Source organism: Pelobates fuscus, chromosome 2 (genome assembly GCF_036172605.1).
Source record: "Pelobates fuscus isolate aPelFus1 chromosome 2, aPelFus1.pri, whole genome shotgun sequence".
Taxonomy (NCBI): domain Eukaryota; kingdom Metazoa; phylum Chordata; class Amphibia; order Anura; family Pelobatidae; genus Pelobates; species Pelobates fuscus.
Window position 1 is genome coordinate 17,569,257 of NC_086318.1, and position 24,360 is coordinate 17,593,616.

Genomic DNA, 24,360 nt, shown 5'->3' on the forward strand with positions numbered 1-24,360 from the left:
CTTGACTTTTCACTCACAGATCAAGAGAGATTACCAACTAGAAATTACCAATACAGGGAAAAACAGGAGGAGCAGTAAAAAAAAAACCTCTATATTTCTATAAATGTATTAATTATATATGACACACATGTTCCCCCGAACATGTTTGTCATTGGGCATTGCACGGTTATTTTGTAATTCGGATATATAGTTTGGCTGATAATTTTGACAAGTCTAGTGTCCCTTAGAATACTAGTATATTACGAGAATTAGATATTTCTTGGGTTTGAAGATGAAGAGAAGTTTAATCAGAGGTGTTGTCAGGTAGGAACAATTTGGCCGTAAATACTTTCTAAATTCTCATAAATACTCAGCTTGAGATGGCAATTGAGCCAGCTCAGCTCTAGCAAAGAAAGAGCTCATTTATTTAAGACAATTCAAATTAATTTGACAGGCAGAGGAAATTATATTTACATGTATATTTAAAATAAAACAACATTTTATGTATTTCCCTGATTTATACTGGTTTAACACATTAAATGCCAAAAATGGTACTTATTACTTCTTCCTGGGCACTTTCATATTCCTTGTATTTTTTTAGAGTTTTAATTAAACATGGCTATATACAGTATAATTTTTCCAGAGATCAAATAAAAGACTTCTATGTAAATCCCATAGTTAAAGGCACTACTCTGACCTTAATTATTGGTGTAGAAGTCACATGAAAACACATTAACCTCTTTCAAATATCCCTTTGATATTAAATATTAAGATTCCCTTTGATAAGTTATAATATATTTATAGAAAATGTAATTTAGTTTTTCAGTATTTTCTCCATGAGACTTTGCTCATTATTGGTGTTTATACATATAGTGACCTTCATGGACAAATATCTAAATTTGTCTGTGTCTGTGTCAATTAATGCCTTGTCTGCATAACTCAGCTGAGGCCATTCCTTTTGGGACGATCATTTAATTGATTTTATGAAGATCTATCTTCAAACTTGATTATTCTTTTTAGAACACAAGGTTGTGAATTCCAACATGTTATAATTCCCAACCAACTTCATTTTCTATTTATTTGTTCTGGAATATGCTAATGCTATATTGTAATGCTAAAAATATAATATATATTTGAAAAATACAAACAATAATTTAGCTATTTATCAAAGCCCATTTTATGAGATTAGGTCATTTTCACCACTTGTACCTTTTGCAGAGTGAATCCCACAGTTATTCACTGATAAATCCCAAACCACAGTGAATGGAAATCTCAGTGGCAAAATGGCCTCAGATTTATAGTTCAATTTTTAATTTATTGCATTTTAGAATTTGGAGAATAGCTTACTGAGTTCCTTGTATTGATGGACTAAGGTTTCCATCTTTTAAGACAAAGTTCCAAGGGACCTTTCACTTGATTTGTTTTTTTTACTAAGTAGCACTAAACGTTTACTCCAAGCATCAAGAGAACTTCAATGATTTGAAGTGGTCTTGGTGCCTGCAGGATTTATGTGAAGCATTTTGCTATGAAATTTTGTACATACTAAGTTTAATCACTTTACCTTCACCCCTTTACCTCATGTCCAATCAATTGCCAAAACCTGCCGGGTTCCCCTCACTGTCTCCCACATCCTCACCTCATCCTGTCCTTCACCTGCATCCCTTCACCTCCAACACATGAAGAAGGATCAGGCTGACCTTGGAGTTGGATTGAAGGTCAATTCTAGCTTTAGTTTAGTTTTTAGTTTTTTCAAGTTTAAGAGGACCAAGATAGGAAGGGTTACTCTAACCCTTGTGTTTGGAGAAACCCTTTAATTTGTAATTTGCCTTTAAAGCATTGCCTTTAAAGTATTGCATTCAAAGTATTGTTTGGTAAGCCAAGACTGGTTATGCAACTTGTCAGAAAGGAAACATTCTAAGTAGAACATCCATGCGCATTCTGGCCGCCAAGTTTAGGTGGATGTCTACTACCCCAGGACCACTATAGTTGCACAACAATGGCTGGTTGAGGAAACCTTTAAGTGAAATATGAGGAGAATATGTATCAAGACATCAAGTAGTATAAAGGTAATGCAAAGCAAGGGAGCTAGATAAGATTCATTAGATGCGGTTTTTGTAAACTCCGGATTTACTCCTATCCTCGTCATTCTAATCTCCCACTTGCAGTCAGGCCGGTACAAGGATTTTTGACTACACAGGCGAAGATGCATTTGCCGCCCCCACCCCACCAAAAAAATATATATATATCTTTATCTGTGTGTCTTGTAACCACCCTTTTGACTATCTTACCCCTTTTAGTGTTTTATATCCAATTTTCTGTAATGTCTTGCCCCCCTTTTCCCCTTTGCTGTATTCTGTCCCTCATGTGTCTATTACAACCCCCCTTGTGTATCTTTTACTTCCCTCAGTCCCTTTGTTTGTCTCTTTCTTCCCCAGCCTTTTTGTGTGTATTTCGTCCTCCTGCCCTTTTCTGTGTCTCTTTCACCCCCTCAGCTCCTTTGTGTGGCTGTTTCTTCCCAACACATTTGTGCGTCTTTTTACCCCAGCACCTTTGTGCATCTCTTCCTCCCTCCAGTCCCTGTGTATATTTGTTCCCCCCCCATCCCCTCTGTACATCTTTGTTCCCCCAGCCCTCCTGTGCCTTTTAATATCTCCCAATACCTTTTATTGCCCCCCTCCCTTCTTGTACCTTTTATTGTCCCCCTGTACCTTTTATTGTCTCTCCTCCTCCTCTCCTGAACCTTTCACAGTCCCCCTTCCCCTCATGTGCCTTTCAATGTCCTCTCTGTTCCTTTCAATGTCCCCCCTTCCCTCCTGTACCTTTTATTGTACCACTCCCCTTCTCTAACTTTTATCGTCCCACCTCCCCTCCTGTATCTTTCATAAACCCCCTTCCTGTACCTTTTATTGTCTCCCCTCCTGAACCTTTCAGAATTCCCCCTCCCTACCTGTCCCTTTTATTGTCCCCCTATCCTCCTGTACCTTTTATTGTCCCCCTTACCCTTCTGTACATTTCATTGTCCCTCCTCCTATATCTTTCATAATCCCCCCTGTAACGGAACTCCCCGTACTCAGGGCCGGATTAAGAGCCCAGTGGGCCTGGTGCTGATAATTATGATGGGCCTAATTACAAAATCTTATTGACCAAAAACACTAAAACAGTCCTACCTCCTAAGCGTCATGTATCTGATGGAGATGATGCTGTAGGGAAACTCATAGGATGCAACTATGAGAAAACACATACCCTTTGCTAATCTCATGCTTTCATCTTTCAAGTAAACCCATACCCCCTAACAGCAGTGTCCAGTAAAGCAGGAAGTCTATGGATGCGGTAAAAGGGTGGGCTACTGACACAAATCACATAACCAGAACGTCCGAAAGGGCGAACATACACAAAAAGGGGGAATGTCTGTGTCCCTATGTCTCCCAGTCCCTTAGTGTTTGTGTCCTCATGTCTCCCAGTGTCCCCATGTCACTAGGGGACATTGAGAGACATTGGGACACTGGGAGACATGGGGACACAGATACTAGGGAACACTGGGAGACCTGGGAAATCTGAGACTCTTGGGGACACTGGGTGACAGACACGAGGGGACACAGGGAGACATGGGGCACTGAAATACTGTGATATATAGGGGACACTGGAGACTTGATAAAAACCTGGGTACAGGTCAAAATGTTGTGGTGTCCAATAAACCTGCTTAAAGCTATCACAGTGAGTGCCTGAGATTTTTTTCTTTTATACTAGGGGACACTGAGACACTACGGGCACAGAGACACTACGGGCACAGAGACACTACGGGCACAGAGACACTATGGGCACTGAGAGACATGGGGCACTGAGACACTGATACATAGGGGACACTGATACATAGGGGACATTGGAGACTTGATAAAGACCTGGGTACAGGTCGAAACGTTGCGGTGTCCAATAAACCTGCCTAAATCTATCACATTGAGTGCCTGAGATTTTTTCTTTTATACTAGGGGACACTGAGACACTAGGAGACATGGGGACACAGAGACATTGGGAGACTAGGGGACTTTGGGAGTCTAGGGAACACTGAGACACTAGGGACACTGGCACACTACAGACATTGAGAGACACCAGGGACACATGGCGATACTGAGATACTAGGGACACTGGCTGGGAGACATGGGAACACTGCCATGTCTCCTATTTCTCAGTCGCCCAGTGTCCCCATGTCTCCCTGTGTCTCCATGCCTCTCAGTGTCCCCATGTCGCCCAGTGTCCCCTAGTGTTTGTATCCCCATGTCTCCCAGTGTCCCTTAGAGTCTGTGTCCTCATGTCTCCATGTGTCCTGATGTCACTAGGACACTAGGGGACACTTAGAGACATGGGGACACTGGGAGACATGGGGACACTGAGACACTAGGGACAGTGGCTGGGAGACATGGGGACACAGACTAGGGGCCACTGGGAGACATGGGGCCACTGTGTCCCTAGTGTCTCAGGGTCATGGGCATCCGAATGGGGGGGTAAAGGGGGTACTTGGCCACCCCGGATTTTTCAGCTTGTGCTGCTATTTTTCGTTTTAGTGTGAGAATACAGTGCAATACCAGCGCTGTGAATGGAGAAAGACAGGAAGCTACAGCTTATCCCTGCCTCTCTCTCATGACTGAAACCGCAGGGGAGCAGCACAGAGGCAGCCTACAGAGCAGGTAAGTGAGGGATGGGGGGTGGGGGAGACCGCATAGAGGAAGGTAAAGTAGAAGGAGCAGAAAGGTTCTGCAAGGGGCAGGAGGGGCCAGCAAGGAATAGAAAGGGGCAGCAAGAAGCAGGAAGGGGTCGAAAGGTTTTCAAGGAACAGGAGGGTAAAGTAGAAGGAGCAGCAAGGAGCAGGAGGGGTCAGCAAGGAGCAGAAAGGGTCTGCAAGAGGCAGGAGGGGTCAGCAAGGAATAGGAAGGGGCAGCAGGAAGGGGTAGGGACGGTCTGCAAGGAGTAGGAAGGGCCTGCAAGGAGCAAGAGGGGTCAGCAAGGAGTAGGAAGAGGCAGCAAGGAGTAGGAAGAGGCAGCAAGGAGCAGGAAGGGGCAGCAAGGAGCAGGAAGGGGCAGCAAGGAGCAGGAAGGGACAGCAAGGAGCAGGAAGGGACAGCAAGGAGCAGGAAGGGGCAGCAAGGAGCAGGAAGGGGCAGCAAGGAGCAGGAAGGGGCAGAAAGGAGTAGGAAGAGGCAGCAAGGAGTAGGAAGAGGGAGCAGGGAGGGTCTGCAAGGAGCAGGAAGGGGCAGCAAGGAGCAGGAAGGGGCAGGAAGAATCAGAAGGAACAGAAAGGATCAGCAAGGGGCTGCAAGAAGCTGGAAGGGGCAGAAAGAAGCAGGAAGGGCAGTAAGAAGCAGGAAGGGTATGCAAGAAGCAGGAAGGGCCATCAAGAAGCAGGAAGGGCCATCAAGGAGCAGAAAGGGATCAGAAAGAGAGCAGAAGGGCGCAAAATAAGCAGAAAGTAGCAGAAAGGTAAAGGAGCAGAAGGAGCCTCAGAAGGCAAAGAAGACTGTGTCAAATGAAGGAGAAGAAAATGAGATTGGAGCACTTCATTCTGGACACCACATCATTAGGCGTTGGTACCTGGGCCTGGCAGGGAAACTTTGGACCTTCTCATCTCCCCAGGTAAAAACAAACAATATCAGTGTTAATGTGTTCACTTTTATTTACTGAGTGTCAGGAAACACAGAGGGCCGCTGGGTAGGGGTGCCGCTGATTGGCTAGATGGGTCAGCTAGCACTCTAAGCCAATCAGTAGCTCCCCATTCATAAAAACGTAAAACATTTTTATGAATCGGGAACTAGCGATTGGCTTAGAGGGTCAGCTGACCACTCTAGCCAATCTGCAGCACCCATGCCTGACGTCAATCTGCACTTCCTGACACTCTGTTTCAGAAGTTGAATACCACTGAGCGACCTGGAGATCTGGAGCTGAAGGAAGCCTTTGGGGGTAAACCATTTGAGAGCGGTTTAACCCCTTCAAAGAAAGAGCACCCAGGGGCCTCCTTGCATCACATCATTTTCATTTAGATAAAGTTGTTATGGTGACCAGAATGTTCCTGTAATTTGATGAAAGGAACACTATAGTGTAAGGAATACAAACATATATTCCTGACACCATAGTTGTGAAAACGCTATTCACCCTGGCTTTATGTGAAAATGACTATGCTCCTTCCCTTTCATGACACTGTCAAAAAGGGGCCAAGCATGGATGTCATTACAATTATGTCCCCCCCCGTCCCCCCCCCCGGAAAAATTCCTGCGGACGTCCATGCTCAGGGTCCCCATGTTACCCAGTGTCCCAATGTCTCAGCGTCCCCATGTCTCGGAGCTGCTGTCTGGACTCTCTGTGCAGAACTGGTCCCCGCGGATCAGTGAGTAGAGAGATGCAGGGAGGGAGATGCCGTAACTTCTTATCACTGCCTCTCTCCACACAAACAGCGTTTGGTATTGCAGAATAAACTATGTTTATACTGAGACAGACATTTGTATTGCCGGTATTACTGCAATACCGGCACCGGCTAGGCAGCCTCAAATACCTGAGAAATACTTCTGAGAAATACCTGGCAACCCTAAGAAATACATGAGAAATACCTGGCAACCCTAAGAGTAGTGTGTAAAAAAAAAAAAAAAATGTAAAAAAAAAAAAAAAATTTTTTTTTTTTTTTTTTTTTTTTAAAACCAATGGGCCTATTCCATGGGCCTGGGCCTGGAGCTGCAGCTCCATCAGCCCCTATGTTAATCCGGCCCTGCCCGTACTCAGACCGAGTACCTTCCATTGATGGACACTTCCTAGCTTGCGCCGAGGACCACAAGCCCCTCACCGGACACCACAACCACCGCAGACTCCACAACCGCCGTAGCTTAACTGGAGTCTCGCCGTCTTCTGTCCACCCTGGACCAACTTCTGCCCTCTAGAACCATGTGGGGAAGACCTCTCCACCAGGAGAGAATATCAGGAACAAGCTCCTAAAAGAGCTAAGTGATTAAAGCTCAAGGGAGTATGCAGAGCATAGCAATCCCCAGTGTGATTATAGCAGTTCCCTCCAATAACGAGACAAGGCTATGTTTTGAAGGGTAAAGAAGAACTGAAGTTTTAAAACACCCTGCTTTTATGCATATTTCACACACATAGTACCGCCCACAGGGTTTTGAAGAACAACCAAAAAAACACGTACATTACAGTAAAACACTCCCAGCAATTACACACAAATCCTCCCCTCTGCCTGTGATCTAATTACTGAACACAATGGGTTAAAGTAATTATCACAGGGGGGCATGGCCTGGCAGTGTGCAGAGATGGACGCGTGAACTGTCAGCTCCCGTGAGGGTGAACACCAAACCGCGATTATAACAGCGATAACTACGAGGAAACTCACTAATTTGCCCTGGTGAAGATCCTACCTCATCATGGCACAAAGAGACCCGAAAAAAGCGAGAGCATGACGCACCGCCGAGCACCAACTTACAAGATGGCGCTGAAGGCCCAAACTCACCAACTGCGAGCTCGGATAGAAGTGACAGCACTTCAATATCAGTGGGAAACACAGCACCTGCATCGGAGCATGCCTTACAGTGTATGCTCCGAAACCTTCAACTTACCTTGCAGGCAGAATTTGCCAAATTAGCCCACGATGTTCGGGCTGACATCAAAGAAATAAGTGAACGCACTTCATCCCTGGAGGATAAAACGGAGGAAATCATAGGAGCTCACAATTATCTGGCATCAGCTTGTGAGAACATAGAAACTCGGGTGACATACCTGGAATCCAAAATCGCGGATCAAGAAGACCGCGACAGATGTAATAATATCAGGATACGAGGAGTGCCTGAAGAAATCAAGCCTTCAGAACTTCATGACTACGCAGTAGGCCTATTCAAAGCCCTATGCCCGGGACTCTCACTAGAAGAGCTCCGACTGGATCGCATACATCGCCTACCAAGGCCCAAATTTCTAGCGAATAATGCAGCTAGGGGCGTGATTACTAGAATACACTATTTTACATCTAAAGAAATGGTAATAAGAGCAGTGAGGAATCTAGACAACATCCCTACAGAATTCCAACACATCAAACTCTTCACAGACCTATCTGCAGCGACATTAGCTAAACGCAAAGAACTGGCACCAATAACCAAGGCACTTCGAGATAGCTAAATCCTTTACAAATGGGGATACCCTACACGTCTGATCATAAGAAAAAACGGCACTAAACACCAAATACACACAGTGACAGATGGCATTAAACTACTTGGAGATTGGAATGTGCAAGTTAACCTGCCAGGGGAAGAACTACAGTTGCGGAATTCCAACAAATCACCCACGAAAATTGATAAATTGTGGTCTATGAGACTCTCCCGTAAATAATTTGTGACTGGTAACGAATCTCCAACTGTTTTACCCGGTTTGCCAAGATTTCGTAATGTGTGGATACATGAGCATGACATACTTACAAATTATTTTGTTCCTTTTATTATGTTATATAAGATGTTGTTTCCAAACTATATAGCTTAGGGCATGGTGCTACATGGTCATATGAATACCTAGCGTACAGAATTGGTATGTTATGAAGTTATATCACCCTACAGACGTATAATAGTGGACGTATCAAATATCACGCATCTGCCTTAGTCATACCGGGTAACCCTTATATAGATCTCCCAACCAAGGGTGTAGTTATTTATGCCACGAATCTCACCCTCCCCCCATGTCGGCTCATTGGGGCCACTAAAATGTTCATACTGGGTAGACGGCCTCTGTCTAACCCTGCTCATGTATATAGTTAAGGTACAGATCCTTACCCCTACCCCTTCCCTATTCCCAGTTCACCCCCTGCCTACAAACACTATATATGCTGCACCAGAACACAGGGACGAAGTCGTTAGAAAGAACGACTCACTATACAGACACATTCTCACAACCAGGTTTCGATTACACACGAGAGGGAAGGTTCCACAGAAGTGGTGGATGTCACGATATCAGCCTATAAGTCGAAACAAACACTGCCTGGATATAACTCTACACCATACGCACTATAACGTAGCCACATTACTATACATTAAGGAACGCAATGCCCAAACACCCAAATGGCATTAACAATACTATTACTGAATACTAAAGGGTTAAATTCTCCACACAAGAGGAGACTAGCCTTGGAAGAAGCGAAAAAGATAAAAGCTTCCATAGCCTTCTTTCAGGAAACCCATTTCCTAAGCTCTAACATGCCCAAATTCTCATCAAAACAATACCCCTTAGGCTACCACGCTGGTTACACCAAAAAAAAAAGAGGGGTCTCAATCTTATTTAGCAAAGACATAGCTTTTTCCTTACACAAAAAAAACAGGAGACAAAGAAGGTAGATACCTTCTCAACCAATGCTTCCTCGATAATGAACCCTATACACTCATAAACGTCTATGGTCCACACGACAACCACGCAACTTACCTCACCAAAATTCTATCGATGGCAGACACTAACAGCTTTGGGACTCTGATCATAGGGGGGACACAAATTTTTTCCTTGACAGTCACTTAGACTCATCTTCAGCCCTACAAGTATCTAGCAAAAACATGAAAAAGCGATCACTATCCTCCTGCACTATTAGGAGACTAATACATGACTCAGGATATGTGGACATATGGAGGGTACTCCACCCCTCAGAAAGAGATTTTTCTTTCCACTCACAGGCACACAACTCGTATTCCAGGACAGATAGATTCCTCATACATACATCACTAATACCTAAAGTTCTATCCACACAGATAGGTCTTATAACATGGTCAGACCAATTATGCTAACAATATCGACTCAATACCCGAACTAAGGTAAAGGCTCTTGGCGACTGAACGAGTCACTCCTGAGGGACCCCGTCGTCATAGCACAAACTAAAAAGGAACTGGAAACTTACTTCCAGACTAACACCACAGATGACATCTCTATCCCCACACTGTGGCAAGCTCATAAAGCTGTGCTTAGAGGCCTCTTTATAAAACACGCTAGCTATGCTAAAAAAAAATGACAAACTGAACATAATGACCTGCTCCAACAGATAAAATCCCTTACACATACTAATAAGATGAACCCGTCACCAGAACATTATGCTAAACTGAAGGACCTGCAGGACCATTACGGACTCTCGAATTAGACAAAACAAATTATATACTACAGAGATATAAATATAAATTTTTCGCTCAAGGTAACAAGGCTGGTTCACTTTTAGCATCCAAATTAAAGGCACGAATAGTCAATTCTAGGGTAGCATACTTATTAAATCCCGATAAATCTAATATCATGAATCCACAAGATGTAGTAGAATCATTCGCAAAGTTCTATAGCTCTCTATATAATCTCAACACAGACATAAACACACCCACACCTTCCACGGCACAAATTAAGGACTTCCTTAACACAGTCAGCCTTCCAACTCTAACTCAAGAAGAAATAGAAACAATCACTAAACCATTTACAATGGAAGAATTGAAAGATACAATTACACGGTTGCCCTCCCATAAATCACCAGGACCAGACGGGTTTACTAACCTTTATTACCAAACCTTTTCTGACATTCTAGCGCCACACCTGACGAAACTCCTTAACCATTGCTTCAACACGGGCAAAATGCCACCAGAGATGCTCCAAGCACACATCTCCACACTTCTAAAACCTGCAAACCAGCGACAATTTGTCAAAATTTCAGACCCATATCATTACTCAACTGTGACACGAAAATATATGCTAAGATATTAGCCGACCGCCTCAAGCACATTTTAACATGAATCGTACACAATGACCAATCGGGCTTTGTTAAAAACAGACAAGGTTCCGACAACACGAGGAAAATCCTCGACATCCTAGCACATATGGAAACAAATAATATGGAGGGCCTTCTCCTAGCGCCTTTGATAGACTTAATTGGGACTATATGAACCAAGTCCTCATCAAATTCGGATTTCCTACAGAATTTGTCACAGGCATCAAAGCACTATACTGTGCGCCATCAGCCAAGGTCACACACGCAGGCTTCATCTCCAACTCTTTTTCAATCACCAATGGTACGCGCCAAGGTTGCCCGCTTTCCCCCCTATTATTTGTGTTGTCCCTAGAACCCCTGGCATATAAAATTCGAGCCCACGAAACCATTAAAGGCATTACCATCAATAACACTGAATACAAACTATCAATGTTCGCAGATGACGTCCTCATCTCTATGACACACCCAGACCTTACACTGCCGCACATTATGCACACCTTAGAGGAATACAGCAGGGTCTCCTACTACAAGCTCAATCAAACTAAAACCCAAGCACTACCCATACGCCTTCCAACAAAAGATGTTACAATACTGAAAAGCAAATACACATTTGATTGGCGACAAACGCACCTCACGTACTTAGGAGTTAAGATAACGGGCACGTACATGGGGATTAGCACATGTAACTTCTCCACCTTCCCACAAATGTGTAAACAAATACTGCACAAATGGAAAGATGTCATGATTCCCTGGCTAGGAAGAATTAATTCCATCAAAATGATGGTACTACCGAAACTACTGTATATATTCAGAATGTTACCAATACCCCTTTCACCTACGATACACAAACAAATCCAAACCTTACTCACCACTTACATATGGGACAAAAAGAAACCCAGACTACCTTTAAATCTTTTACAATCTCCCAATATAGAAGGAGGATTGGGGTTCCCAAACATTGTAACCTACCAAAAAGCAGCCCTCTTAGAAAATGCTTTAAAACTACATGCCCCAAAACACACACTACAATGGGTAGACCTAGAAAATGAGTATGACCCCAAAAACTCAGCACTAGACTACATGTGGACACCTAAGCACTTTAGATACAAACGCCAACAATTGCTACCACCCACTAGACACTCAATACAAACATGGGACCACCTCCATCGCTCTCAGGTTAATAATACCAAATTTTCTCCCTGGGCACCTATTACTGCCCTTGCCTCATTATCTCCATGGCTGTCCTTAAACAAGTGGAAAGAACTGGGAATTACCCGTATTACTGATATTTGCAACCAGGGAACTATACAACCGTTCCCAGACTTACAAACGACATACCACCTCCCTTCCTCGTTCATTTTCCCTTACATCCAACTGAAAAGTTTGATCACTAACAAGGTAGCCCTCACTCAAGTGGCTTCCTGCGCTTCTGATCAACATCTTTTACTCTTATATAATAGATGCTATAATACCCCAGTTAAGAACAAAACTCTTTTGATGTGCTATGCTACATTGAGATATCAAACACCACAACCTGAACACAAATATCGCAAGCAATGGGCAAAAGAATGTGTACAATCTCCGAATGACAATGGTTAACGTCACTTCAAGCTCTGAAAGGTTTCACGACCTGTTATTCCCATGTCGAAGCTCATAGAAAACTCATCTACAGGTGGTATTACACACCTGATAGACTCCACAAAATATACCCCCAGACCCCCCCTGTTTGCTGGAGATGTGGTAACCATAGGGGAACGATGACCCACATATGGTGGGAGTGCCCAAATATAAAACCACTATGGGTAGAAACGCAAAAAGTATGGGAGCAATTGGGAATCAAGCTCCCCCCTCTCAGCCCCCAACTGAGCCTATTTCTATTAATCCCTAACACACTACCCCACGCTGATAAACATCTAGTGATATTATTCCTATTCGCTACAAGAAATGTGATAGCATGTCATTGGAAACAAACTGGATGCCCAAGCACCTCACTACTCTGGCATAAGATAACACAATTTCTTAAATATGAAACATTATCGGCTACAACTCCTAAACAGATCTCCACATCGCACCTAAATTGGCAAAGGTGGAAAGACCTGAATTTAAGATTTGGGACCGGCAATACCCTATCTTGCAGTTAGATACAAAGCAGTTAGATACAAGGTAGTAGCCGCTCGATATTACCACGTACAATCATAGGTTAAACAAAAGCGTTTATGTGGAAATGTTCCTAGGACGTGAAAGATCTCTTATAACTTAAGCGAAAGACGCATATTAGCAGCTGGGTTCCTCATAGCATTTCGCCTAATTTGGTTGGACACTGCTAGGTATATTACTGTATCATTAGGCACATAAGTGTCGATAATTAATCACTAAAGTGAGTAGAAATGCCACACGCAGATCACCGACAATACACAAGGTGAGCATTGCTACTAAAGAGTATAACACAACACGGGACAATATCTACGCAACACACAGGTACAGTGATTCACTAGAAGGTAGCTCAACCACCCAATGGGGTGATGTTCGCTCCCCATCAATGGTAAATGTATATTAATACTCACTGTCTAATGCTACCTAATTGCTACTTGATAAAATATCGGTACTCGAAAAAGTATGATAAGTGACGAACAATGACAATCATAACTTAATGACAGCTATTGACAACCTGTTAATAACCTATAACTGATATTCTCACTGTAACTGATATTCTCACCGAATGAACAACGCTATAGCGTGTGATATGTATACCCTGTAAATATGAACGTGTATATATGTAAATATGTAACTCTGTGAATTTGTGAATATGTGAATACTGATGTTTGTGGGCTTCCCCTTCTTCCCCCACCCCTTTTTCCTTTTTGTACCCCATATATATAAAACCTCAATAAAATTCAAGTTGAAAAAAAAAAGTAATTATCACAGGCAGGAAAAATACACTTTTTATACATTTACTGTAACTTTAAAAATATACATTCAATCTTCATAAGTTACATATTATTAATCAGCACACTCAGACTACAAACATACCCAAAAATCATACGATTCCCTCCAGTATTTCAAAAATGTGTTGGAAGTCCTTTATGACCGACTGCAAGCACATTTTCATGCCCAAAACAGTTCCATGGATTTGGGCTGTGCGGTTGGTCTATTTTACACTGAAAAAATGACTAAGTCCCATTCGAACGAGCGTTAGTCTCCAGCCGCAGTGTCGAAGTGGAGAAGAAGGTACGAGTCAGCGGTGTTCGTCTAAATGTGTAGCCGATTTCAGTTCCATAGATTCAGTGGCACACATCGCTGACCGCGTTCGACTGAATTAAAATGGCCGCCACCACGTGTTTGGCTGTTGAATGGCGGCCACTTCGACTACCTCGGCACTTCGGCTGTATCCGAAGTGCCAATTTAAAGTTGCAGAACTGCCCCAATACAATTTAAAATGGCAGAACTTTTAAAATTAAATCTGCTAAAATATAGTTTTTAACAGGCAATACATCCCAGGGGCCATAGTCACAAGGTAGGAGGCTGGCAATTAGTCCTCTCCAGGCACAAGTGGCAAAGGGTACCCCCTACATTCCTGTACTTTTTATTGTCCCTCTCCTGTACCTTTTAGTGTTTCCGCCCTCCCCTCCTGTATCTTTTACTGCCCCCCATACCCTCTTGTACCTTTTATAGTTGTCCCCTGTATCTTGTATTGTCCCTCACTCCTTTCTTGTACCTTTTCTTATTGTTTCTCCCATCCTGTATCTTTTATTATCCCCTACCCTCCTGTACCTATCCCCCCATAGCCTTCATTGTGCCCCCTGCACCTCCCTCCATGTGGCAAAGCTTGAGGTCCGCGACAGAAGTTTCGGTTTCCTGGTGAAGCAGTTTGTTGTATTTGCTGTCAGACCAGGCAAGTAGCATTCTGCCCGCTCGGCCAAGGTAAACACGCAGTGACCGTCTGCAAGGTAGTGATGTGAAGGGCGCTCTCCTCCTTCCAGTCACCCGGAGATTGAGCCCCCTTGGCCGGTGCTCCCTAAGGCGGCTGCCTGGGCCACCTTATGGGAGCGCCAGCTCTGCTTGCAGTCTATTGTGCCTCATTGAATTTTAAACAATAGGCTGATGGCTTTATGACAAATTGTTTGAAAGACTCACATAAACTCTTGGAAATGTTCGTTAAAGTGACCAGGGATGAAATATAAATTCATTGTTATAGATTTGCATTCAAACTAAAAGAGTGAAAATAAAAAAAATAAATAACAAATTTAAAAAAATCATTAAAATGTTAGTAATGCATACTTTGCAAAGTCTGGATCCAAAACTAGTGTTTTGATAAAGATTAAAGTATCGTCAAGCATTATAAAAGAGTTGAACATTTCAAGAAGAAATTAAATTGTGTTCTACAGCACGGCAAAACCAGTCAAGTGGAATTTCAGAATTACGATCTCTTTCAAATAGCTACACACAAAACATAAAATAAAATAAATCAAACGCAGGACTGACATTTTCACAGAACAATTACATCTTAAAGCCCAAACTGTCAGGGAATAATCGTGTCAACAAAGACATCGTTTTCAAGAATCAATTCTGATATGAAATTCTGGAAACCGTTATTTTAGGTTTTATTTAGTCTTTTTGCTCCACGAGATGACTAAGTTTATATATTTGGGGTCGGGTTAATTTTTCCACAAAGGTGTTAATCTCTTAGGAAAATCTAAAAATATTTCTTCACAAACCAAATGAATCGCATGACAGGATGAAATCACAGCACCATGAACATTCTATGGATATGATGCACTGACATTTAATCAGAATAAATGTTCTTCGGAAGCTGATCAGATGAAAGCAAATTAGTTGAAATTGCGTACACAGTGAGCACGATATGATATTTCTGAAATTTGGTTTCCACTTTGGTAGCCAGAAGGATAGAAAGCTAGTCAGAGAAGAAGTTTGAGGAGTGAAGAAGGGAAGAGGTGGGTCTGCAAGTGTGATGGAACAGGAAAGAGAAGAGTGGGAGATTTTACAAAGGGGAGAGTGTAGGGGAGAGTGTATGTGAATGGAAGGAAAAGAGAAAGAAGGTTAATGAGTAAATGTAAAGAAAAATAATAGCAGACTGCAGTGAGAGACGGAGCAGAATGAGAGGGACATGAGAGAGCTAGAGAATGTGTGGGAGGATGGAACATTCATTGGACAAAAGTGCTCAGTCAACTGATCATTTCAGCCAATGAATGACCGGTGGCATGCGTTATTCCGAAGCCAAATGCACGTTACCGAACTCGGCACCCAGCAGGGACTCAGGTAAAAGGCATCCATTGCAAAATTACTTTCCCCATTACCAGGCAATGGCCCCAGGGTTCTCCTGGCATTGTAACCACTACAGTGGGCTATACAGTGGTATAGTGGTAATGGTGCATGGAGTAACCCTTTAATTTCTGCCTTCCAAGTCTATGCTCCAGACAGGTACGAGTCACTCCTCTTTACCATAGTGGATATCACTAATGTACAAAACAGACAAACAATGTGTGTTTGTTTTTTTAAAATGGTATACAGATTATAAACAGTCCGCTGGAATCTACTAGACTACAAACAAAGACATTTCAAAGTAACAAAAACACCCCATGCAGTGCAATCTTTATGACCCAGCCTTAAGTCCTCCCTCACTTTGTTCTGGATATTTTGTTTCTACCAAGACACACCCTAGTCTCTCCTATGAAGAGGGACAGTGCCACGAGTCTGACACCAGTCGTATGTCTATTGTGCGGCTGTATGATTTTTTCCCAACACAGCCATCATTCTGTACCAAAGCAATACATTTTCCTGGAAATGTGAAATGCCGCTATGACACGTATTTCATTGTAACAGCACCTAGAAAGTGACATTAGATCAATGAAGAAGACTCTTCACCGAGGGATCAGTGACAGAACAATTCCTGAAATGCCGAGAGTTAGCTATAAATTGACAGCGCACGGTGACAGCTCCCAAGGATTGGCAATAAAGATATCATGACTGAAGTTGTCAGAGCAGAAATCTAAAATGTAATGTCAGGCTTTGGACCATTAATTAACCATTTTATTGCCAAGATGTGGTGCAGGGGATTGGGGGGAAAAAAGAGTCGCATTTTTATCTGGCACTGAAAGGTTACATAAGGAAAGTCTCAGGTGCACATTGGAAATGCCATAAAGCTCACTAACTTGATAGGACTAGTGCTATCACAAGGTTGACTTTTTAGCATCTCGCTGTCAGCACTGTGCAGTTTCTATTTTATTGGTCCAATTAGGGTTGCATGCTCTGGACTGAAACAACCATCACCCTCATCGAAACCTGGCTGAGGTTAGACTTTAAGCTATGTCAGCTAGTCTTAGGCTAGGGATGTCAGAGGGTCTTCTTAGTCTAAGAGTTATGGGAGTTAGAGATCGTTTTAATTTTGAATCAAACAGTAATTCTGACGAATTTAAGTGTTCAGCACAATTCCAATTATGAGCTGACATACATGGAATTATGGAATATACAAACGGAATAACCAAAAGTACAATTCCAAACATGTTTGGAGTGGGGGTGGGGGTTCAGTTTTCCATAAGTTCCACTTATGCTGTCAAAAAAGAGAACATTAATGGAAATAAAAAGATGTCTAGTGTTTATGGAATATTTTTGGGTACACAATGCTGAACAACAACTATTCTGCTGGCTTAGAATGATGGTAGTTGCCTTCCACAGGTGTGTGGCATGCTTTAAGCGTTAAAATTAAGCTATAGGTGATGGACTTTGTATGGGAGTTTAGGTGTTCTGGTTATATATTTGCATTTAAGCACATAAAGAAAGATTGGCTAACTTGGCTAACTCAAACTCTATGGTGGTTTCTGGACTACACTCATATAACGCTCAGCCATTTCCCATCAAGATTAGCCATCGCTGCCACGGAGTCTGTGTCTGGCTTAATTAACCATTCACCTACCACTGATTAAAGCTAATAAAAAGAAATCTGTTAAAATCAGAGATTACAACTTCCCCCTTTACGTGTCATGCATTTGCCTCTCTTTGTATATCATGCTAGTGACATGCAGTATTTTGACATTTATATGATTAAGTTTGATAATTTACTATGAAATGTTACCCACATGACCCTGGACATTCCCTTACGGTGTTGTACAAATGAACATTTGAAATGTCTGTCCAAAAAAAGGTGTTTAAAAGGGCAGCTGCGTTACCCACTATTGTCCTTAAGAGGCTCTAATGTGCAGCTCAAAATCAAAAAGGGATAACTGAATTCCCTTTGGCGTTTCAAGGGCTTAGCGTGTCAAACCGTCCGATTGTCCTAATTAGTATAATTGATTGTTCTATTTACATTTCTGTTATTTGTAATCCATCACAAGCTGACATGATCAATATTTAAATGTGATCGTTGTCTTATTGTGAGAATGACAAGAGACCAGGAGGTCAGTTCACCACCTCTTTAAAGTACACTTTAGTCACTACGACAGAATTCCAATACTGGATAGAGAGCCTACAAAAAAATGCACCAATGTTTCAAATATTCTTAAGATGTTATTAAAAATAGATCACAAAGTATCGGACGCAGGAAAAACCATTATAGACAGGGAGATTTATATCACTCAATAAAATTGTATCCTTCCCTAATTTTCTGCACCAACTATAACACATGTAACAACGATTAAAGAGATATAAGCTAAGCATCCAAACAAGGAGAGGCCAAGTGCATGCTAGGATATATTGCTTCTCAACAGAACAGATGACCACAAATAAGTTTACTGTTCAATTCTCTGCCATTTAGGAGCTAAATCACTTTTGTTTCTGTCACCGCCCCTGGCTGTGACTTACACAGCCTGCATGCAAACAAAAAGGTTTAATTTTCAATCAGATGTTACTTACTTTAACCGTTTATATCTCCAGCAAGGTATTAACAGAGCAGGAAATTTGCATTAAAGGAAGTGTAAACAGTAGCTGACGCTTTACAGGAAGTGTTTAGGAAGGCTGTGTAAGTCACATGCAGGGCGGTGTGAGTACGGCTGCATAAACAAATTAATTTTACTCCTAAATAGCAGAGAATTGATGATCTACACACCTAAACTGCTTCATTAAGCTTAAGTTGTTTTGGTGACTATATTGTCCCTTTAAGTATAGATGAATAATTGAATGAAAAAATGGTTGTTTAATCCCTTAAACCATTGACATACTACACGTACCATGATATAAAGGGATTTGGTTAACACAAGGTTAAAATTAAATGTGAAAACATAGCATATTTTCTTTATTTACACCCATTACTCTAGCTATCATTGTCTAATACGCAATTCTTATATATAGCCTCGATAAAGATCCACGGACAAGACTGCAACATTAACATCACTACTTTATATGAGCAAAGTACATGCTTTATATTTTGGTGTAAGAAGACTTCTAATTTAACCCCTTAAGGACCAAACTTCTGAAATAAAAGGTGTGACGAAACCAATCTCGCCACATTGTATTGGAGGAGCCTGGTTGCCCGCCTGCTGCCTTTGGATTATGGACCGGCAGCTAAAGGGTTAATTTTACTGTGCAGAAGGATTTATTTCTCCCTTTCTGCACAGCAGTTCGGTAGATTTCATCTACCGAACAAACAGCCGTTCACCAACCTTCCCAGAGCCGTGGGAAGCCGGCCGGCGTTGTTAATTGGCCACCCAGAAGCTGGAGTGTGCTGCCAATTTACCTCCCTGAAGCTGCGGTTAATTGCCTGTTAACTGTGTGGCCGCTGTTACACTTAGCGGCCGCTAGGTGGCGCTGTTCTGGAGCTCCCCGGGCAGCCAACACTTTTCTGCCCGGCTTTCATGCACCAAAATCGGACACTTTTACGTGCAGGCACCGCTGAACCTCTAGCCCCTGGTTCTAATTCGTATGAATTTGGTGAATGCAGGGAAATTCGGTAGTTTATGTTTTATGTGAACTGTAGTAACCCAGATAGCAATGCCATGGAGCCTGTTCGTATAATTAAAGACTTTGGCTCCATGGCAATTAAAATGTATTTGTGTGATCTGGGTGCCATTCACCTAATAATGTGCACCCAGACCTGCGCTATCTGGGGATATGTTACATGTCTGTGTTTTATGTATAAAATGTGTCTGTATGTATTTTAAAGTGATAGTCTGTTTCTGTGTCACCATGTGCATAATGGAGTCTGGCCTTTGTCTTAGGAGATAATTGAATTACTTCATTAATTATCTCCAGGGCAGGGAGGAGGAAACCAGGATGCATTGTGGGAAAGTATTGTGGCTGTGTGTACGAAAGTGATACATGTCTGTCTGCTGTTTCAGTCTTCCATCTGGTCCCCTAGGGGAGTGTCCACCAGGTGGGAGACCTGCATAAATACAGGGGCAGGTAGCCCTGAATAAACAGACCACTGCTTGACCTTCAACACGGAGCCTTGTCTCGTTCTTGGGGGGATTCACTGTATGCTGTTGGAGATTTGACTGCTAGGAGTGTAAGCTGATGTCTGCCTTTCCTATTCATCTGCTAGCAGCTATTCGTGAGGTTCCAGCTGGAGTGCTACCTTATTCATCTATATCCAGTTCGTGAGTTTTGATGTTCTGCAGTAGCTGTGCCTGTTTGGAAAAGGGGATTATCGCCTAAACCGATTAATTCCCTTTTATGCTGAAACGGTCCGTTACAATTGGTGGCAGCGGCGGGATCCTTCCTACAGCCAGAAGGACAGCTACAGGAGACACCATTACTCTGGATTTTACAATTTGAGGGCAACGCATGTCCCAGGACAGCGACCCTAAAAGCAACAGCATGGAACCAGCAGTGGAGTACGATGAGGGTGACATGGATGACCGGGAGGCATTAAGGAAAGGCATCTGGTACCAGGCACTGGACATTGTGGAATACCAACGAGGTGAGAGACTTCCCAAAGAAGATCAGCGTTTGCAGGAGCGACTAGCCCTGCGGATGCCCTTCCTGGGAGAGCAGCCCAGGGAGGAATGGGTAAAAGAACTGGAGCTCCGGGTATGGCAAGAGATGTGGCTGGAGGATGCCTACCAGGCGCTTTGGTGGTATGTTGCACAGCACCTGCCCTGGACAGCCGAGCATGACAAGCCAGAGGGAGAGGAGTTTGATGGTCCTGGCTTGTTATGGGAGTCTTTCTCAGAGCCTGAATTTGGGAGCCCCACACAAGCCCGTTTCAGTGATCTCTTTGAGTGGAGGGAGAGCAGGTATGACTGGGACGACACTCATGAAATTGAGCAAGACCTGGTCCACCTAGTAACCCGAGAGATGGAGCTGGAACAGGACTACCAAAATCTGTTCCACTCCAGTGAGAAGGCTCAACAGGGAAGCGCAGACCCAGATCCAGACCCCTTCAGCTGGGAAGATATTGTACAATTTTACTGGGAAGAACCCCAGGTGGCCAGTGGAGATGGGACCGAGGTCTCTCCACCGAGCCTGCAGGGAATTGGGAGCCCAGTCTCCATTCCCCAGCGGCAGTGTAAAGTGCAGGGAGAGGAGAGCAGCGTCCTCCCTCCCCAGCGGCAGGCTGAGTTACAGGGGGCAGAGGTAGTTGTTCCTGCCCCCCAGCAGCAGAGTGATATGCCAGGAGGGCAATGTGAAGTGCAGGGAGAGGAGAGCAGCGTCCTCCCTCCCCAGCGGCAGGCTGAGTTACAGGGGGCAGAGGTAGTTGTCCCTGCCCCCCAGCAGCAGAGTGATATGCCAGGAGGGCAATGTGAAGTGCGGGGAGAGGAGAGCAGTGGCCTCCCTCCCCAGCGGCAGGCTGAGTTACAGGGGGCAGAGGTAGTTGTTCCTGCCCCCCAGCAGCAGAGTGATATGCCAGGAGGGCAATGCGGAATACAGGGAGAGGAGAGCAGCGTCCTCCCTCCCCAGCGGCAGCGTGAGTTTTCGGGAATTGGGAGCCCAGTCTCCATTCTCCAGCGGCAGAGTATCCAGCAGGGAATAGAGAGCCCTGTCTCCTTTCCCCAGCGGCAGGACTCTGTATTGGGAGGAGCGACAGTCGGTCTCCCTCCGCAAAGACTAGGAATATGTATGGGAGAGGAGCTTGTTACCACCTCTCCCCATCGGCGGATCATTAATGGGCAGAGTGTTCTATCGGGAGAGGAGCTTGTTACCCCCTCTCCCCAGTGGCAGCTTAATGTACCAGGGGGAGACTGTAAACCCCCCACCGGTGCAGATGGGACCGTGGTCTCTGCACTCACCACACAGGGGGTAGGGACGGTCGGTCCTACCCCCCCACGACAGAGCTGTGTATTCAAGGGGGAGACAGTCCGTCTCCAGCAACCAGGCTCCAACCAGACTACTCCGGTGGTAGTACTGGCACCAGGACAGAGTACCGCTGGTCTCTGCCCACTCAGCAACCCACCAAGGCAGCCTACCGATCCCCCACACAGCTGTGGTGAGGCACCTGGACATGGACAAGATTCTCCTCTACCCAGGTGTAGTAACCATTTATTGTGGGTGGGCTGTACTGTTTTTTCTGCTTTGTGGGTGGGCTGCTGGACTAACAAGGGCACTGACCGGCAGGAGGTCAGGTACCCTGTTAGTCTTTTTGGAAAGGGGGAGAGATGTGACGAAACCAATCTCGCCACATTGTATTGGAGGAGCCTGGTTGCCCGCCTGCTGCCTTTGGATTATGGACCGGCAGCTAAAGGGTTAATTTTACTGTGCAGAAGGATTTATTTCTCCCTTTCTGCACAGCAGTTCGGTAGATTTCATCTACCGAACAAACAGCCGTTCACCAACCTTCCCAGAGCCGTGGGAAGCCGGCCGGCGTTGTTAATTGGCCACCCAGAAGCTGGAGTGTGCTGCCAATTTACCTCCCTGAAGCTGCGGTTAATTGCCTGTTAACTGTGTGGCCGCTGTTACACTTAGCGGCCGCTAGGTGGCGCTGTTCTGGAGCTCCCCGGGCAGCCAACACTTTTCTGCCCGGCTTTCATGCACCAAAATCGGACACTTTTACGTGCAGGCACCGCTGAACCTCTAGCCCCTGGTTCTAATTCGTATGAATTTGGTGAATGCAGGGAAATTCGGTAGTTTATGTTTTATGTGAACTGTAGTAACCCAGATAGCAATGCCATGGAGCCTGTTCGTATAATTAAAGACTTTGGCTCCATGGCAATTAAAATGTATTTGTGTGATCTGGGTGCCATTCACCTAATAATGTGCACCCAGACCTGCGCTATCTGGGGATATGTTACATGTCTGTGTTTTATGTATAAAATGTGTCTGTATGTATTTTAAAGTGATAGTCTGTTTCTGTGTCACCATGTGCATAATGGAGTCTGGCCTTTGTCTTAGGAGATAATTGAATTACTTCATTAATTATCTCCAGGGCAGGGAGGAGGAAACCAGGATGCATTGTGGGAAAGTATTGTGGCTGTGTGTACGAAAGTGATACATGTCTGTCTGCTGTTTCAGTCTTCCATCTGGTCCCCTAGGGGAGTGTCCACCAGGTGGGAGACCTGCATAAATACAGGGGCAGGTAGCCCTGAATAAACAGACCACTGCTTGACCTTCAACACGGAGCCTTGTCTCGTTCTTGGGGGGATTCACTGTATGCTGTTGGAGATTTGACTGCTAGGAGTGTAAGCTGATGTCTGCCTTTCCTATTCATCTGCTAGCAGCTATTCGTGAGGTTCCAGCTGGAGTGCTACCTTATTCATCTATATCCAGTTCGTGAGTTTTGATGTTCTGCAGTAGCTGTGCCTGTTTGGAAAAGGGGATTATCGCCTAAACCGATTTATTCCCTTTTATGCTGAAACGGTCCGTTACAAAAGGGAATCATGACATGTCACACATGTCATGTGTCCTTAAGGGGTTAAACTGTGTCAAAGTTTCAGTGTTAACAAAACTTTAATCTCAGTGATAAACTAAACATCAGCAATAAATACCTTTTAATCTATCTGTCTATCTATTTATGTAATATGTTATCTATCTTTATGTAATATTGCCCTGAGCATTGGACACTCCACAGCTCAAATTATGCATTTTTACTTTCAAATCGTTTTTATTAATACATTTTTCAATAACAATGCTGAAGAGAAAATAATTATTATAAAAAAAACGGAGCAATACCACGAATAACTATCTTCCAATAATATATTATACGTGTATATAATAGTAATATATAACAGTGGTAAAATTAAAATGTCATATGTGTCTTACAAAGTTGTTATATTTATTAAAGAATACAATCAAAATAATGATATTTTACCATCCGGTCTGGTGCAGGTCCAATGAAAAACTAATAGGCCATAACGGCCCATGGCGCCCTCCATGCAGAGGGCAATTATGCATTTTATCATTGGAAGTATATCTAAAACAGCATGCAAAAGCTGCAGATCTGCTGACTTCCCAATGCAGCTTAATGAGACGTCTTTGCAAGGCAGGTGCTCTGGGCAGTTGCTGCCTCAGCTCCACTGATTTACACAACCAGGAAGTAACAGGACTGTTTGTCTGATTGACAGCCAGGTGGCTTTAACAATAAATTAATAAAAGTGCCTCTCATTAGACCCTGCCCCCTCTGCCGCCCAGCTTTGATCACAAGGGGTGGGGCCTAATGGAAGGAGGGGAGGTCCAGAGTGTCCCTTTAAATTTTAAATTCACTTTGAATTCTTACTTTAGTGAATAGTATTACAATATAACAAGTATTGTGA

The 24,360-nt window shown here is 43.6% G+C and overlaps 1 protein-coding gene across 1 annotated transcript in view; it reads right to left on the minus strand.

Annotated features, from left to right (window-relative positions):
* The window catches only part of LOC134585389 (L-gulonolactone oxidase-like), a 160,057-nt gene that overhangs the window by 118,070 nt on the left and 17,627 nt on the right, over positions 1 to 24,360 (minus strand). The window lies entirely within an intron of this gene.